The sequence below is a fragment of the Tachyglossus aculeatus genome, chromosome 4 (assembly GCF_015852505.1).
Source record: "Tachyglossus aculeatus isolate mTacAcu1 chromosome 4, mTacAcu1.pri, whole genome shotgun sequence".
Classification (NCBI taxonomy): domain Eukaryota; kingdom Metazoa; phylum Chordata; class Mammalia; order Monotremata; family Tachyglossidae; genus Tachyglossus; species Tachyglossus aculeatus.
The window spans coordinates 46,149,848-46,169,344 of record NC_052069.1 but is presented as its reverse complement, the minus strand read 5'-3'; the positions used below and the strand labels follow the sequence as shown (position 1 = coordinate 46,169,344).

Genomic DNA, 19,497 nt, shown 5'->3' with positions numbered 1-19,497 from the left:
TCTTCCTGCACACAAAGAAGTGAGGCATCTTCCTTTGACCCTCGCCCCGATTTTTTCAGTTAGTCTACCCATGCTCAAGAAATGCACAGCGGCTACGTGATCTAGTGAAGAGAGCATAAGCTTGGGTGTCAGAGGACCTGGGTTCAAATCCTGTCTCCGCCACCTGTCTGCTGTGTGACCTTCAGCCAGTCACTTAACTCCTCCGGGCCTCAGTTACCTCATCTGTAAAACGGGGATGAAGACTGCGAGCCCCATGAAGGACATGGACTGTGTCCAACCTGATTGCCTTGTATCTACTTCAGCGCTTGGTACAGTGTTTGACACCTAGTAAGCACTTAATTACCACAATTATTATTATTATTATTATTCTTATTATTAAATGGGCTGGGAAATGCCTCAGCCATAAACAGATTAGCACCTGAGGTAAAGAATAGTAAAAATGATGGCATGTATTAAGCGCTTGCTATGCGCAAAGTATTCATTCATTCATTTATTGAGCGATTACTGTGTGCAAAGCATTCATTCATTCATTTATTGAGCGATTACTCTGTGCAAAGCACTGTACTAAGCGCTTAGGAAGCACACTAAGTGCTGGGGGTGATCAGGTTGTCTCCCGTGGGGCTCACAGTCTCAATCCCCATTTGACAGATGAGGGAACTGAGGCCCAGAGAAGTGAAGTGACCTGCCCAAAGTCACACGGCTGACAAGCGGCGGAGGCAGGACTAGAACCCATGACCGGTCTCCAGCCACTCCGGAACACTCCTTTGCTCTGCGTTGCACTGCATTCCTGATGGATGGAAATGCCAAATTACAAGCATTTGGCCAGGAAAGGTCGAACGATAAAATTAAAGATTTATTCCATATGCCTCAACTCCCCCCCACCCCCTGCCCTACCGCCTTCCCCTCCCCACAGCATGTGTAATAATAATAATATTATTATTAATAATAATAATAATAATGGCATTTGTTAAGCGCTTACTATGTGCAAAGCACTGTTCTAAGTGCTGGGGAGGATACAAGGTGATCAGGTTGTCCCACGGGGGGCTCACAGTCTTCATCCCCATTTTCCAGATGAGGGAACTGAGGCTCAGAGAAGTGAAGTGACTTGCCCAAGGTCACACAGCAGACGTGGCAGAGCTGGAATAGTCATTCATTCATTCATTCAATCGTATTTATTGAGCGCTTACTGTGTGCAGAGCACTGGACTAAGCGCTTGGGAAGTCCAAGTCGGCAACATCTAGAGACGGCCCGTACCCAACAGTGGGCTCACAGTCTAGAAGGGGGAGACAGACAACAAAACCAAACACATTAACAGAATAAAATAAATAGAATAAATATGTACAAGTAAAATAGAGTAGTAAAATATATACAAATATACGTTTGTACAGATTTATTACCCTATTTTACTTGTACATATTTACTATTCTATCTTTTATTTTGTTAATACGGTCGAACGATAAAATTAAAGATTTATACCATATGCCTCAAATCCCCTACATTTGGTACATATCTATTCTATTTATTATTTTTTTTTTTTTTTGTTAGTATGTTTGGTTTTGTTCTCTGTCTCCCCCTTTTAGACCGTGAGCCCGCTGTTGGGTAGGGACCATCTCTATATGTTGCCAACTTGGACTTCCTAAGTGCTTAGTACAGTGCTCTGCACACAGTAAGCGCTCAATGAATACGATTGATTGATTGATTGATTTGGTGAATGAATGAATGACTGAATGAATGAATGCAAGGTGACTAGATCTGACTCCCTTTAAACGCAGCGGTTGGAGGACGTGACTCCGGTGAGCTTGTCAATGAGGCCGTTCGTTCCCTCTTTAGACAAAATCTAGGTGGCCGGCACAGCGGAAATATCCAACCTTCCCTCGAACGGACTCAAACAGCTACAGAGGAAAAGAAGAGTAGACCATAAATCAATCAATCAATCAATCGTATTTACTGAGCGCTTACTGTGTGCAGAGCACTGGACTAAGCGCTTGGGAAATACAAGTTGGCAACATCGAGAGACGGTCCCTACCCAACAGCGGGCTCCCAGTCTAGAAGCGTACGTTATATTCCCCTAAATTTCAAAATAGATGGTAACAAAGCAGTAAGGGGATTGGGTCGAAGGAGGTGCTCCCAAACTGACAGACAACTTATATAATAATAATAAGTGTGGTATTTGTGAAGCGCTTACTATGTGCCAAGCACTGTTCTAAGCGCTGGGGGAGATGCAAGGTCATCAGGCTGTCACACGTGGGGCTCACAGTCTTTAATCCCCATTTTCCAGATGAGGGAACTGAGGCCCAGAGAAGTGAAGTGACATGCCCACGGTCACACAGCTGGTAATAATAATAATAATGATGGCATTTGTCAAGTGCTTACTATGTGCCGAGCACTGTTCTAAGCGCTGGGGGAGATGCAAGGTCATCAGGCTGTCCCATGCAGGGCTCACAGTCTTTAATCCCCATTTTCCAGATGATGGAACTGAGGCCCAGAGAAGTGAAGTGACTTACCCAAGGTCACACAGCTGATAATAATAATAATAATGATGATGGTATTTGTTAAGTGCTTACTATGTGCCGAGCACTGTTCTAAGCGCTGGGGGAGATGCAAGGTCATCAGGCTGTCCCACGCGGGGCTCACAGTCTCTAATTCCCATTTTCCAGATGAGGGAACTGAGGCCCAGAGAAGTGAAGTGACTTGCCCAAGGTCACACAGCTGATAATAATAATAATAATAATAATAATAATAATAATAATAATAATGATGGTATTTGTTAAGTGCTTACTATGTGCCAAGCACTGTTCTAAGCGCTGGGGGAGATGCAAGGTCATCAGGTGGTCCCACACGGGGCTCATAGTCTTTAATCCCCATTTTCCAGATGAGGGAGCTGAGGCCCAGAGAAGTGAAGTGACTTGCCCAGGGTCACACAGCTGATAATAATAATGATGATGGTATTTGTTAAGTGCTTACTATGTGCAAAGCACTGTTCTAAGTGCTGGGGGATACAAGGTGATCAGGTTGTCCCATGTGGGGCTCACAGTCTTCATCCCCATTTTACAGATGAGGTAACTGAGGCCCAGAGAAGTGAAGTGACTTGCCCAAAGTCACACAGCTGACAATCGGCGGAGCCGGGATTTGAACCCGTGACCTCTGACTCCAAAGCCCAGGCTCTTTCCACTGAGCCACGCTGCTACCCTCATTCTTGAAACTAAATACAAAAAGACACCATACTAAAGACACCGTACTTTTACACTGTGAGCCCACTGTTGGGTAGGGACTGTCTCTAGATGTTGCCAACTTGTACTTCCCAAGCGCTTAGTACAGTGCTCTGCACACAGTAAGCGCTCAATCAATACGATCGATTGATTGATTAAAGCACTGGGGGAAAAGGGTTGCACGGATGAATCGGTTCTTAAAACAGTGTTTGACAAATAGAGAAGCAGTGTGGCTCAGTGGAAACAGCTGGGGCTTTGGAGTCGGAGGTCGTGGGTTCAAATCCTGGCTCCGCCAACTGTCAGCTGCGTGACTTTGGGCAAGTCACTTCACTTCTCTGGGCTTCAGTTCCCTCATCTGTAAAATGAGGATTAAGACTGTGAGCCCCCCGTGGGACAACCTGATCACCTTGCAACCTCTCCAGCGTTTAGAACAGAGTTTTGCACATAGTAAGCGCTTAATAAATGTCATCATTAAATACCATAAATTTTTCTTATGGCATCTGTTAAGTGCTTGCTGCGTGCCAGGAACGTACTAAGCGCTGGGGATACAAGATAATCAAGTCAGACACAGTCCATGTCCCACATGGGGCTCACAGTCTTCATGCCATTTTACAGATGAAGGAAGAAAGAAGTGAAGTGAATCGTCCAAGGTCACAGAGCTGACAAGCTCGGGAGTCAGGATTAGAACCCACATCCTTCAATCAATCGATCAATCAATCGTATTTATTGAGCGCTTACCGTGTGCAGAGCACTGGACTAAGCGCTTGGGAAGTACAAGTTGGCAACATAGAGAGACAGTCCCTACCCAACAGTGGGCTCACAGTCTAAAAGGGGGAGACAGAGAACAAAACCAAACATCCTAACAAAACAAAATAAATAGAATAGGTATGTACAAGTAAAATAAATAGAGTAATAAATATGTACAAACATATATACATATATACAGGTGCTGTGGGGAAGGGAAGGAGGTAAGATGGGGGGGGGATGGAGAGGGGGACGACGGGGAGGGGAAAGAGTCCGGGCTTTGGAGTCAGAGGTCATGGGTTCAAATCCCGACTCCGCCAATTGTCAGCTGGGTGACTTGGGGCGAGTCACTTCACTTCTCTGGGCCTCAGTTACCTCATCAGTAAAATGGGGATTGACTGTGAGCCCCGCGTGGGACAACCTGATCACCTTGTAAGCTCTCCAGCACTTAGGACAGTGCTTTGCACATAGTAAGCGCTTAACAAATGCCATCATTATTATTGTTATTGTTATAAGCAGCGTGGCTCAGTGGAAAGAGTCCGGGCTTTGGAGTCAGAGGTCACGGGTTCAAATCCCGACTCCGCCAACTGTCAGCTGGGTGACTTGGGGCGAGTCACTTCACTTCTCTGGGCCTCAGTTACCTCATCTGTAAAATGGGGATGAAGACTGTGAGCCCCCCGTGGGACAACCCGATCACCTTGTAACCTCCCCAGCGCTTAGGACAGTGCTTTGCACATAGTAAGCGGTTAACAAATGCCATCATTCCCAGCCCATACTCTAAGCATTAGGGCACGCTGCTTAGATACTGATCCTGTCCCTCAGGGAGGGGGCTCGCAATATCAATCAATCAATTGTATTTATTGAGCGCTTACTGTGCGCAGAGCACTGTACTAAGCGCTTGGGAAGTACAAGTTGGCAATGTATGAAAACAAAAAGCGGGAGAGGGGACCGAAGGCAGACACATTATGTTGCTAAGCATTTTCCTCTCTCATAAAGACAGAAAAAAAAAAAAGATCTGCAGGATATTGTGGCTAGCCGAACAGGATACTGACATTTTGCCAATGATGAATTTCAACCAAAAATAGTGATTTAAAACCTTGTACTGCCAGGAACCGACGACTCCCTCTAGAAGCTGGAAGTAATCATTTAGGATTCATACAGCCCCTTTCTTCCAAGCATTCCCGGTTTTATAAATTCGTTTCCAATTTGGTACCTTGGCAATCTCCTCCTTTTCTAGGAAGACACAATTCAGGCCGTGGACGGCTGAGTGTAATATTCACAGCCAAAAATATTCACCTCTTTTCACATTGTAGCCCACACACAGGATCCAACCGCTCTAATCTCTTCTTTGAAGCCTGCGAGTTGTAACTAAAGCCGGGCTTTTTATTTTATTTAGTTTCACTCGCAATCTGCCGCTTCAACAGAGGAAAAGGAACGAGCGTGGCAGCGAAAAGCATAACGGTGAAAGCTCAGAAGGCGCACGCGGCGGAAGGTAGGGGAAAAAAACGAAAAGGAAAAGACTACGGCTTGATCTGCTAATGACAAAAGGCTCATTCTTCAAAAGGGGAAAAAGAAAAACAAAACTGTGTAAAGATGAAAACGCCTTTTGACTATGGAGGATGAGGCCCTATTGAGTACAGAGGCCCGGCCACGGTGTGAAGGCATTATTTTATCTTCAGATTGTCACGCCAGCACTACCACACGGTGATGAAAAATGGTAAAAAACTGGAGACGAGGGCATTCTCGGAGAAATTTATTAGTTCTTTAGGACTTTAAGGCTTGATGGTCTGCAGGGGATTGTCCTCCGCGTAGGAAAAATGAAATGAAATGGGACTTCAGAGGCACCGCGATAGGCACTGTGTTTAAGAAAAAACGTGGGCTGTGACTGGGGAAATTATTAGGGTAGATCACTGCTCTCCATTATTGGGAGAGGTATTAAATTAAAGTTGCAATTACATCAGGTCTGTATAGGAATTTCAGTCCTGTTCATTCATTCATTCACTCATTCATTCAATCAATCATTCAATTTATTGAGCGCTTACTGTGTGCAGAGCACTGGACTAAGCGCTTGGGAAGTCCAGGTTGGCAACATATAGAGACGGTCCCTGCCCAACAGTGGGCTCGCGGTCTAGAAGTAGTTAAACCTATTAAACCTGTTAATAGGTTAAACCTATGCTCTGTTGCCAGAGTTGAGACTGCACAGCAGGTTGCCTGCTCGTGTGACCTTGGGCAAGTCACTTCACTTCTGTGTTCCTCAGTTCCCTCGTCTGTAAAATGGGGATCATTCATTCATTCAGTCAGTCTTATTTATTGAGCGCTTACTGTGTGCAGAGCACTGGACGAAGCGCTTGGGAAGTACAAGTCGGCAACACCTAGAGACGGTCCCTACCCCACAGCGGGCTCACAGTCTAGAAGGGGGAGACGGACAGCAAAACCAAACATATTAACAAAAAATAATTAGAATAAATATGTACAAATAAAATAAATAGAGTAATAAATCTGTACAAACATATATACATCTATACAGGTGCTGTGGGGAGGGAAAGGAGGTAAGGCAGGGGGGATGGAGGGGGGAGGAGGGAGAGAGGATGGAGGGGTTTATAATTAAGTAGCTTGATAAAAGCGCCATACAGTGCATGGCACAGAGTAAGCGCTTGATGAATACCAGTAAAAAAACAAAAAACAACAAAAACCCAAAGAACAAACAAAAAGGAAGGTGAGTTGGCAATTCAAGACTGTGAGCCCCACGTGGGACAGCGTCTGTGTCCAACCTGAATACCTTTGTCTACCCCAGTGCTGGCACATAGTAAAGCACTTAATAATAATAATAATGGCATTTATTAAGCACTTTTGCATAGCCTCCCAGCTAGCTCTCTTCCTCCCTTTAAAACCCTACTGAGCTCACTTCCTCCAGGAGGCCTTCCCAGACTAAGCCCCCTTTTTCCTCTCCTCAATCAATCAATCAATCATATTTATTGAGCGCTTACTATGTGCAGAGCACTGTACTAAGCGCTTGGGAAGTACAAATTGGAAACATATAGAGACAGTCCCTACCCAACAGTGGGCTCACAGTCCTCACCATCACCCCTCCTCTGCCCTGCCTCCTTCCCCTCCCCCACAGCCCTTGTATATATTTGTACACATTTATTACTCTATTTTACTTGTACATATTTACTACTCTATTTTATTAATAATATGCATATAGCTATAATTGTATTTCTACAATTATACAATAACAATTTATAGTTCTGACCTCTGTCTCCATATTTTGTTTTGTTGTCTGCCTCCCCCTTCTAGACCATGAGCCCGTCGTTGGGTAGAGACCGTCTCTATATGTTGCTGACTGGTACTTCTCAAGCGCTTAGTACAGTGCTCTGCACACAGTAAGCGCTCAATAAATACGATAGAATGAATGAAAGCACTGTTCAAAGCGCTGGGGAGGTGACAAGGTGATCAGGTTGGCCCACGGGGGGCTCACAGTCTTCATCCCCATTTTCCAGATGAGGGAACTGAGGCCCAGAGAAGTGAAGTGACTTGCCCAGAGTCACACAGCTGACAACCGGCGGAGTCGGGATTTGAACCCATGACCTCTGACTCCAAAGCCTGGGCTCTTTCCACTGAGCCACGCTTCATTCAGTCGTACTTCTTGAGCACCTACAGTGTGCAATAAATAGACTCCTGGGGGCTGTGGTTCATACCATACAACTCAGGAAACAAAACTGAGCTAGCGGGTGGGATTTTTGCAGCACGATACGAGCAGGATGATTATGATAGTGGCGCTTAAGCAGTAGTATTTAGTATGTACTGATTGGGTGCAGAGCACTACGCTAAGCCCTTGGAAAGAATACAGATGGGAATTAAACAGGATCCCTGTCCCTTGCGTGTGATGGAGGGAAGGGCTCACCTTCTAGAAGCACTTACTCCGACTTGTCCTTCCCAAGCGCTTAGTCCAGTGCTCTGCGCACAGTAAGCGCTCAATAAATACGATTGAATGAATAGGTGCCGAGCACTGGGGTTGCTACAAAGTAGAGAGACGAGCACCAGGTTTATTACACTTTCTTGGCAGGTTTTTCAATCAATCAATTGTATTTATTGAGCGCTTACTATGTGCAGAGCACTGTACTAAGCGCTTGGGAAGCACAAATTGGCAACATATAGAGACAGTCCCTACCCAACAGTGGTCTCACAGTCTAAAAATGCTTTTTCCAAAGCATTTGACGCTAGCGGAAGGAAGCCAAGGCCCTGGCAGCCACTAAACCGCCCTGAGACTTTCATCAAATTACTAGGTGTCCAGTCCACTCTGTTTCTTTCCCCATTTATTCTTTCAATCGTATTTGTTGAGCTGCATAAGGAAGATACCTGTTCACATGTTTTGTTTTGTTGTCTGCCTCCCACTTCGAGACCGTGAGCCCATTGTTGGGTAGGGACCGTCTCTATATGTTGCCGACTTGTAATAATAATAACAATAATGATGATGATGGTATTTGTTAAGTGCTTACTAGCTCTCTTCCTCCCTTCAAGGCTCTACTGAGAGCTCACCTCCTCCAAGAGGCCTTCCCAGACTGAGCCCTCTCCTTCCTCTCCCCCTCCTGCCTTACCTCCTTCCCCTCGCCACAGCACCTGGATATATGTATATATGTTTGTACGGATTTATTACTCTATTTATTTTACTTCTACATATCTATCCTATTTATTTTGTTTTGTTAATATGTTTTGTTTTGTTCTCTGTCTCCCCCTTCTAGACTGTGAGCCCACTGTTGAGTAGGGACTGTCTCTAGATGTTGCCAACTTATACTTCCCAAGTGCTTAGTACAGTGCTCTGCACACAGTAAGCGCTCAATAAATACGACTGATTGATTGATTAATTAATCCCCATTTACAGATGAGGGAACTGAGGCCCAGAGAAGCGAAGTGACTTGCCCAAAGCCACACAGCTGACAACTGGCAGAGCCGGGATTTGAACCCATGACCTCTGACTCCGGCTGCGGCAAGGGACCTGAAAGCTGGGATCTCATGTATTGAATCGTACTTTCCAAGCGCTTAGTACAGTGCTCTGCACACAGTAAGCGCTCAATCAATACGATTGAATGAATGAATCTACCGGGAAACTTCCAAATCAAATGTCCTTAATACGATTGATGATGATGATGATGACAGTGACCCAGGACCTACCATATGCACTCTGGAGGAAGGGCATATAATAATAACAGTATTTGTTAAGCGCTTACCATATGCCAGGCACTGTACTAAGCACTGGGGTGGAGAAGCAGCGTGTCTCAGTGGAAAGAGCCTGGGCTCCCTGAGCTTGGGAGCGCCAGAGGTCATGGGTTCGAATCCCGGCTCTGCCACATGTCTGCTGTGTGATCTCGGACAAGTCACTTAATTCTCTGGGCCTCAGTTCCCTCATCTGTAAAATGGGGATGAAGACTGTGAGCCCCCCGTGGGACCACCTGATCACCCTGCATCCTCCCCAGCGCTTAGAACAGTGCTTTGCACATAGTAAGCGCTTAACAAATGCCAATTATTATTATTATTATTACAAGGTAATCGGGTTGGACAGTCCTCGTCCCACGTGGGGCTCACAGTCTCAATCCCCGTATTACAGACGAGGTATCTGAGGCACAGAGAGGCGAAGTGACTTGCCCAGGGTCACACAGCGGACAGGCGGCAGATATACACGACACAATGTGCAGGTGAATGACGTTCATCAATTAAATGTACTGAGCGCTTACTGCGGGCAGAGCACGGCACACTTGGGAGAGTTCAACAGAACCGGTAGACACGTTCCCTGCCCGCCACGAGCTTACAGTCTAGAGCCGTAAAAGACGAAACTGAACGGAGGACGAGGTTCTGCCCGGCCTGCACCAAACTGGGAATTTTCAAAAGTAATACGGAGGTGGACGAGGCCGCAGAAATCTGCTTATTTAGGCAGCACTCTGTAATAATAATAATAATAACGGCATTTATTAAGCGCTTACTATGTGCAAATCACTGTTCTAAGCGCTGGGGTGGTTACAAGGTGATCAGGTTGGCCCACGGGGGGCTCACAGTCATCATCCCCATTTGACAGATGAGGTCACTGAGGCCCAGAGAAGTGAAGTGACTTGCCCAAGGTCACCCAGCTGACAATTGACGGAGCCGGCATTTGAACCCATGACCTCTGACTCCAAAGCCCGGGCTCTTTCCACTGAGCCACGCTGAAGGACTGTAATGATAACTGTGATATCTGTTAGGCGCTTACTATGTGCCAAGAACTGTTCTAAGCACTGGTGTACACTCATGTCGTATTTAATAATAATAATAATAATAATAATAGCATTTATTAAGCACTTACTATGTGCCAAGAACTGTTCTAAGCACTGGTGTACACTCATGTTGTATTTAATAATAATAATAATAATAATGGCATTTATTAAGCGCTTACTATGTGCCAAGAACTGTTCTAAGCACTGGTGTACACTCATGTCGTATTTAATAATAATAATAATAATAATAATAATAATAATAATAATAATAATGGCATTTATTAAGCGCTTACTATGTGCCAAGAACTGTTCTAAGCACTGGTGTACACTCATGTTGTATTTAATAATAATAATAATAATGGCATTTATTAAGCGCTTACTATGTGCCAAGAACTGTTCTAAGCACTGGTGTACACTCATGTCGTATTTAATAATAATAATAATAATAATAATAATAATAATAATAATAATGGCATTTATTAAGCGCTTACTATGTGCCAAGAACTGTTTTAAGCACTGGTGTACATCCATGTCACATTCAATAATAATAATAATTATTATTATTATTTATTAAGCGCTTACTATGTGCAAAGCACTCTTCTAAGCGCTGGGGTAGATACAAGGTAATCAAGCTGTCCCACGTGGGGCTCACAAACTGAATCCCCATTTTACAGATGAGGTCACTGAGGCCCAGGGACGTCAAGTGACCTGCCCAAAGACACACAGCTGACAAGTGGCGGAGCCGGGATTCGAACCCATGACCTCTGACTCTGAAGCCCAGGCTCTTTCCAGTGAGCCACGCTGCTTCTAAAGTCTACCAAACTGAAAACTGTATTAGGATCAAATTTCTATCGAGCTGGTAGGTAGATGATGTAAGATGTAGGTTTACACCTACTTTTTTAAATACGGTATTTGTTAATCAATCAGTCGGGGATATTTATTGAGCGCTATGTGCAGGGCACTGTACTAAGCGCTGGGCAGAGTCAATACAACAGAATTAGCAGACACGTTCTCTGCTCGTGACCAGTTTAAATCAATTGTATTTATTGAGCGCTTACTAAGCGCTTCTAAAAGTCTAGAGGGGTTAAGTTATTCACTCATATTAATATAATAATAATAATGACATTTATTAAGCGCTTACTATGTGCAAAGCACTGTTCGAAGCACTGGGGAGGATACCTAGGTGATCAGGTTGTCCCACGTGGGGTTCACAATCTTAACCCCTATTTTCCAGATGAGGTAACTGAGGCACAGAAAAATGAAGTGGCTTGCCCAAAGTCACACAGCTGACAAGTGGCGGAGCCGGGATTTGAACCCATGACCTCTGACTCCCAAGCCAAGGCTCTTTCCACAGAGCCACGCTGCTTCTCATTAATTAATATTAACTGTGAACTGGTGTGCAAAGCACTGAACTAAGAGCTTGGAAGAGTACAACAATAAACAGACACATTCCCTGCCCACAACGAGCTTACTGTCCAGAGAGGGACATTAATACAAATAAATAAATTATCAATCAAACAATCAATCAATCGTATTCATTGAGCGCTTACTGTGTGCAGAGCACTGTACTAAGCGCTTGGGAAGTACAAGTTGGCAACATATAGAGACGGTCCCTACCCAACAGTGGGCTTACAGTCTAAAAGGGGGAGACAGAAAACAAAACCAAACATACTAACAAAATAAAATAAATAGAATAGATATGTACAAGTAAAATAAATAGAGTAATAAATCTGTACAAACATATATACATATATACAGGTGCTGTGGGGAAGGGAAGGAGGTAAGATGGGGGGGATGGAGAGGGGGACGAGGGGGAGAGGCTCAGTCTGGGAAGCTTAAGCACTTACTATGTGCCAGGCACTGTACTAAGCGCTGGGGTAGATACAAGCTACTCGAGTTAGACACGGTCCGTGCCCCACGTGGGGCGCACAGCCTCAATCCCCACTTTAAAGATGAGATAACTGAGGCACACCGAAGCCAAGTGACTCGCTCCGGCGGACAAGCGGCGGGGCCGGGATCAGGCCCGCTTTACTCCAACCAACTTCACGACTTGCCAACTTGTACTTCCCAAGCGCTTAGTACAGTGCTCTGCACACAGCAGGTGCTCAATAAATACGATTGATGATGATGATGATGACTCGAACGGTTTCAGCCGCGTCGTCCAAATGCCGCACTATGCGCTGAACGCGAAGACAGGGCAAGGAACGGATCTAATGATTGAACAGCGAGGCATTCATTCATTTTATCGTATTTATGGAGCGCTTACTGTGTGCAGAGCACTGTACTAAGCGCTTGGGAAGTCCAAGTTGGCGACATATAGAGACGGTCCCTACCCGACAGCGGGCTCACGGGCTAGAGGCAGCGGAGCACAGCTTACTACCCTCTCTTCAAGGCGACGCACCTCGTAACCAGCTTTGCTGGCTGCAACGTGCGCAGAATGGACAACGGGATACCCAAGCCACGGTGAACGGAATAATAATAATAATAATGATGATGGCATTTATTAAGCGCTTACTATGTGCAAAGCACTGTTCTAAGCTCTGGGGAGGTTACAAGGTGTTCCGATTGTCCCACGGGGGGCTCACAGTCTTAATCCCCATTTTACAGATGAGGTCACCGAGGCCCAGAGAAGTGAAGTGACTTGCCCAAAGTCACACAGCTGACAACTGGCGGAGCCGGGATTTGAACCCATGACCTCTGACTCCAAAGCCCGGGCTCTTTCCTACTGAGCCATGCTGCGAAATAAGGCGTATAACAGCGGGGAAACCAGAATAAATGTTTCACGGGCCAACTTATTGGGCATCTAACAACTCCAAACAAACCCGCCGCAGACAGGCAAAGCCTGCCATTTTGCGCTGAGGGAATCAATCAATCAATCGTATTTATTGAGCGCTTATTGTGTGCAGAGCACTGTACTAAGCGCTTAAGGGAGCATTCTCCGAGAGCAAAGCCTTCAGGAAGATCGGGATATCAAGAGGCGAATTAAAATCGGCGAGGGGCACTGCAGTGCTCTGCCTATTCAACCCAGCAAAGGACGGTTTTTATGTGCATGCATCATCATCATCATCATCAGTCGTATTTATTGAGAGCTTACTATGTGCAGAGCACTGTACTAAGCGCTTGGGAAGTACAAATTGGCAACATATAGAGACAGTCCCTACCCAACAGTGGGCTCGCAGTCTAAAAGGGGGAGGCAGAGAACAAAACCAAACATACTAACAAAATAAAATAAATAGGATAGATATGTACAAGTAAAATAAATAAATAGATAGAGTAATAAATATGTACAAACATATATACATATATACAGGTGCTGTGGGGAAGGGAAGGAGGTAAGATGGGGGGGGGATGGAGAGGGGGACGAGGGGGAGAGGAAGGAAGGGGCTCAGTCTGGGAAGGCCTCCTGGAGGAGGTGAGCTCTCAGCAGGGCCTTGAAGAAGATCGGGATATCAAGAGGCGAATTAAAATCGGCGACGGGCACTGCAGTGCTCTGCCTATTCAACCCAGCAAGGGATGGTTTTTACGTGCATGCGGCAGAGAATGAATTGCCAGGTGAAGCAGGTCAATCAATCAATCAATCGTATTTATTGAGCGCTTACTATATGCAGAGCACTGTACTAAGAGCTTGGGAAGTACAAATTGGCAACATGTAGAGACAGTCCCTACCCAACGGTGGGCTCGCAGTCTAAAAGGGGGAGACAGAGAACAAAACCTAACATACTAACAAAGTAAAATAAATAGAATAGATATGTACAAGTAAAATAAATAAATAAATAGAGTAATAAATATGTACAAACATATATTTCCTCAACACGCGCATGCTCGGTTAGCCTCTCACGGTCAACGGCGTCATCTTCAAATATCAAGGCAGCTATAAACCTTGTACCGCATGAATGATAATATCCTGGCCGGGTGCTTTTGTTGGTCTGTTTATGCTGTTTTTCATTTCTCCTAAATTACCTACTGACTTGAGCCCCATCAGCAGAAACCAGTTCTGCTTTACGAATCGACAAAAATCACACAAATATCTAACATATTGGATCAAATTAGTTTAATGCCTGAGATAGATTCACTAGACTGCAAGCTCCTTGAAGGCAGAGATCATGTCTACCAACTATATTGTATTGTGCTCTCCCAAGCGCTTGGTATAGTGCTATTCCCTCTAGACTGTCAGCTCACTGTGGGCAGGGAATGTGTCATCATCATCATCATCATCATCAATCGTATTTATTGAGCGCTTACTATGTGCAGAGCACTGTACTAAGCGCTTGGGAAGTACAAATTGGCAACATATAGAGACAGTCCCTACCCAACAGTGGGCTCACAGTCTCAAAGGGGGAGACAGAGAACAAAACCAAACATACTAACAAAATAAAATAAATAGAATAGATATGTACAAGTAAAATAAATAGAGTAATAAATATGTGCAAGCATATATACATATATACAGGTGCTGTGGGGAAGGGAAGGAGGTAAGATGGGGGGATGGAGAGGGGGACGAGGGGGAGAGGAAGGAAGGGGCTCAGTCTGGGAAGGCCTCCTGGAGGAGGTGAGCTCTCAGCAGGGCCTTATGTGTCTATCAACTCTGCTATATTGTACTCTCCCAAGCGCTTACTACAGAGCTCTGCAAATGGTAAGCACTCCGTACATATGACTGATTTCATTTATTGCTGTGCGCACAATAAACGCTCAATAAATACCGCTGATTAATTGATACGCCATCCCTGGAAGACACAGCCACTGTGATACTCATGTATGCAGCAATACATTTACTCTTTAATCATTTCTTCATTCTCTGGCTATTACCAAGTGTCAGGCACTTTACTAAGGGCTGGGATATAATAATAATAATAATAACAACAATAATAATAGCATTTATTAAGTGCTTACTATGTGCAAAGCACTGTTCTAAGCATTGGGGAGGTTACATGGTGATCAGGTTGTCCCACGGGGGGCTTACAGTCTTAATCCCCATTTTACAGATGAGGGAACTGAGGCACAGAGAAGTGGAGTGACTTGCCCAAAGTCACACAGCTGACTGTGAGCCCGCTGTTGGGTAGGGACCGTCTCTATATGTTGCCAACTGGTACTTCCCAAGCGCTTAATACAGTGCTCTGCACACAGTAAGCGCTCAATAAATACGATTGAATGAATGAATGACAAGAGGCGGAGCCAGAATTTGAACCCATGACCTCTGACTCCAAAGCCCGGGCTCTTTCCAATGATATGAGATAATCAGGGTGGACACAATCCATGCCCGGCACGGAGCTCACAGCATTAATCCTCGTTTTACAGATGAGGTGACTGAGGCACAGAGAAGTTAAATTACTTGATGATGATGGCATTTGTTAAGCGCTTACTATGTGCAAAGCACTGTTCTAAGCGCTGGGGGGGGATACAAGGTGATCAGGTTGTCCCACGTGGGGCTCACAGTCTTCATCCCCATTTTACAGATGAGGCAACTGAGGCACAGAGACGTTGAGTGACTAGCCCAAAGTCACACAGCTGACAATTGGAGGAGCCGGGATTTGAACCCCTGACCGCTGACTCCAAAGACCGAGCTCTTTCCACTGAGCCACGCTGCTTGATGATGATGGCATTTGTTAAGCGCTTACTATGTGCAAAGCACTGTTCTAAGTGCTGGGGAGGATACAAGGTGATCAGGTTGTCCCACGTGGGGCTCACAGTCTTCATCCCCATTTTACAGATGAGGGAACTGAGGCACAGAGAAGTGAAGTGACTTGCCCAAAAGTCACACAGCTGACAATTGGCGGAGCCAGGATTTGAACCCCTGACCACTGACTCCAAAGCCCGGGCTCTTTCCACTGAGCCACGCTGCTTGATGATGATGGCATTTGTTAAGCGCTTACTACGTGCAAAGCACTGTTCTAAGCGCTGGGGAGGTTACAGGGTGATCAGGTTGTCCCACGGAGGGCTCACAGTCTTCATCCCCATTTTCCAGATGAGGGAACTGAGGCACAGAGACGTTGAGTGACTTCCCCAAAGTCACACAGCTGACAATTGGCAGAGCCGGGATTTGAACCCCTGACCGCTGACTCCCAAGCCCGGGCTCTTTCCACTGAGCCACGCTGCCCAAAGTCACACGGCAGGATTAGAACCCAGGTCCTGCGGCCTCCCAGGCCTGTGTTCTATCCTCTAGGCCATTACTGCTTCTCAATGTGTTTGTCTCTAATACACTGTAAGATCCTTGAGGAAACTCTTTCACCCGTATTGTACCCTCCTAAACGTTCAGTACGCGCTTAATCATCATCAATCGTATTTATTGAGCGCTCACTGTGTGCAGAGCACTGTACTAAGCGCTTGGGAAGTACCAGTTGGCAACGTATAGAGACGGTCCCTCCCCAACAGTGGGCTCACAATACTCAGTTGGTTAGAGCGCGGGGCTAATAATGCCAAGATCCCGGGCTTGATTCCCATGAGGGCCATTTATCATCATCATCAATCGTATTTATTGAGCGCTTACTGTGTGCAGAGCACTGGACTAAGCGCTTGGGAAGTACAAATGGGCAACATATAGAGACAGTCCCTGCCCGACAGTGGGCTCACAGTCTAAAAGGGGGAGACGGAGAACAAAACCAAACGTACTAACAAAATAAAATAAATAGAATAGATATGTACAAGTAAAATAAATAAATAGAGTAATAAATATGTATAAACATATATACGTATATACAGGTGCTGTGGGGAAGGGAAGGAGGTAAGATGGGGGGGATGGAGAGGGGGACGAGGGGGAGAGGAGGATTTATCTTATCCCCTCTAGACTGTGAGCTCGCGGTGGGCAGGGAATATGAAATGTGCCTGTTCATTGCTGAATTGTACCCTCCCAAGCGCTCAGTACAGTCCACTGCACACAGTAAGCACTCAATAAATACGACCAAACGAAGGGGATGTGCAATAAGTCTTTCAGGCCGTATTAGGTGAATTACGGCTTCACCTGTTGACAGGAGAAAATGTACGTCAAGATTTTCATCACGGGCATAATGAAAACGCCCAGGTAGAAAGCTTCATGTTACAAATAACGAAGGCCCAAATTTTTCCCAAACTACGGTTCTGCAGATTTTTAATGTTTCTCTCTAAGAGCGCGCAAACGGCACTTTGGGATCCTACCTTTTAAAAAATAACTGCAATGAATTCAGGTGTTGGCTGAAGGCAAGTAACCGCTCCGGTGCGGAAGGCTATGTTTTTCAAAATATTAAAAAATCACATCGATGAATCATTAAAGGTAAGACACGGCCGATGGAAGTTATTACCACTTCATTGTATTTGGTGGGGCGTTACTAACATTCTTGAAATGCGGCAATGGGATGAGTTTCCTCCTTCGGATTTATGATTTTAGTTATGTTTACGACCCTCCGTTTCAGCTCGGAATAATTTTGGAAGTCCACTCCTGGAACCGCACTCCAAAAAAATGTGTGAAAATATGATTTGCTGCATGACATCATCTTACCGTAAGATTTTCAATCCGTAAGTGCAATTTGACATAGCACTTTGGCACAGCGTGGCCTAGTGAGAAAGAGCGGAGGTCTGAGAGTCAGAGGACCTGGGTTCTAATCCCAGCTATGCCACCTGTCAATCAATCAATCGCATTTATTGAGCGCTTACTGTGTGCAGAGCACTGGACTAAGCGCTTGGGAAGTCCAAGTTGGCAACATATAGAGACGGTCCCTACCCAACAGTGGGCTCACAGTCTAGAAGGGGGAGACGGAGAACAAAACCAAACATATTAACAAAATAAAATAAATAGAATAGACATGTACAAGTAAAATAAATAAATAAATAGAGTAATAAATCTGTACAAACATATATACATATATACAGGTTTATATACTTGTACTTGTCAGCTGCGGGACCTTGGGCAAGCCACCTAACTTCTCTGTGCCTCAGTTCCCTCATCTGGAAAATGAGGATTAAGACTGTGAGCCCCATGTGGGACAGCCTGATCACCTTGTATCCCCCAGTGCTTAGAACAGTGCTTTGCACATAGTAAGTGCTTAACAAATACCATTATTAACATTATTATGTTGCCAACTTGCAATCAATCAATCAATCATATTTATTGAGCACTTACTGTGTGCAGAGCACTGGACTAAGCTCTTGGGAAGTACAAATTGGCAACATATAGAGACAGTCCCTACCCAACAGTGGGCTCACAGTCTAAAAGAGCGCCCACTGACTCTGTTTCTCTAAACGTCCCCCACTCTCTGTACCTCAATTTTGTCTATCTCGCCGTCGGCCCCTTGTCCACGTCCTGGGGCCCCGTAACCCTTCCTATCTGCCGGATCACCACTCTCTGGCCTACAGCAGCAGCAGGGCCTAGTGGAAAGAACACAGGCCTGGATAATAATAATAATAATAATAATAATATTTGTTAAGCACCACTCTCTGGCCTAGAGTAGCAGCAGGGCCTAGTGGAAAGAACACAGGCCTGGATAATAATAATAATAATAATAATAATATTTGTTAAGCACCACTCTCTGGCCTAGAGTAGCAGCAGGGCCTAGTGGAAAGAACACAGGCCTGGATAATAATAATAATGATAATAATAATAATAATAATAATAATAATAATAGTAATAACGGTATTTGTTAAGCACCACTCTCTGGCCTAGAGTAGCAGCAGGGCCTAGTGGAAGAACAAAGGCCTGGATGATGATGATGATGATGATAATAATAATAATAATAATAATAATAATAATAGTATTTGTTAAGCACCACTCTCTGGCCTACAGTAGCAGCAGGGCCTAGTGGAAAGAACAGAGGCCTGGATAATAATAATAATAATAATAATAATAATAATAATAATAATAATAATATTTGTTAAGCACCACTCTCTGGCCTAGAGTAGCAGCAGGGCCTAGTGGAAAGAACACAGGCCTGGATAATAATAATAATAATAAGAATAATAAGAATAATAATAATAATAATATTTGTTAAGCACCACTCTCTGGCCTAGAGTAGCAGCAGGGCCTAGTGGAAAGAACACAGGCCTGGATAATAATAATAATAATAATAATAATAATAATAATAACAACAACAATAGTATTTGTTAAGCACCACTCTCTGGCCTAGAATAGCAGCAGGGCCTAGTGGAAAGAACACAGGCCTGGATAATAATAATAATAATAATAATAATAATAATAATTAATAATAATAATAGTAATAACGGTATTTGTTAAGCACCACTCTCTGGCCTAGAGTAGCACCAGGGCCTAGTGGAAAGAACACAGGCCTGGATAACAATAATAATAATAATAATAATAATAATAATAATAATGGTAT

The 19,497-nt window shown here is 44.6% G+C and overlaps 1 protein-coding gene across 2 annotated transcripts in view; it reads right to left on the bottom strand.

Moving 5' to 3' along the window:
• The window catches only part of BTBD8 (BTB domain containing 8), a 116,434-nt gene that overhangs the window by 68,373 nt on the left and 28,564 nt on the right, over positions 1-19,497 (bottom strand). The window lies entirely within an intron of this gene.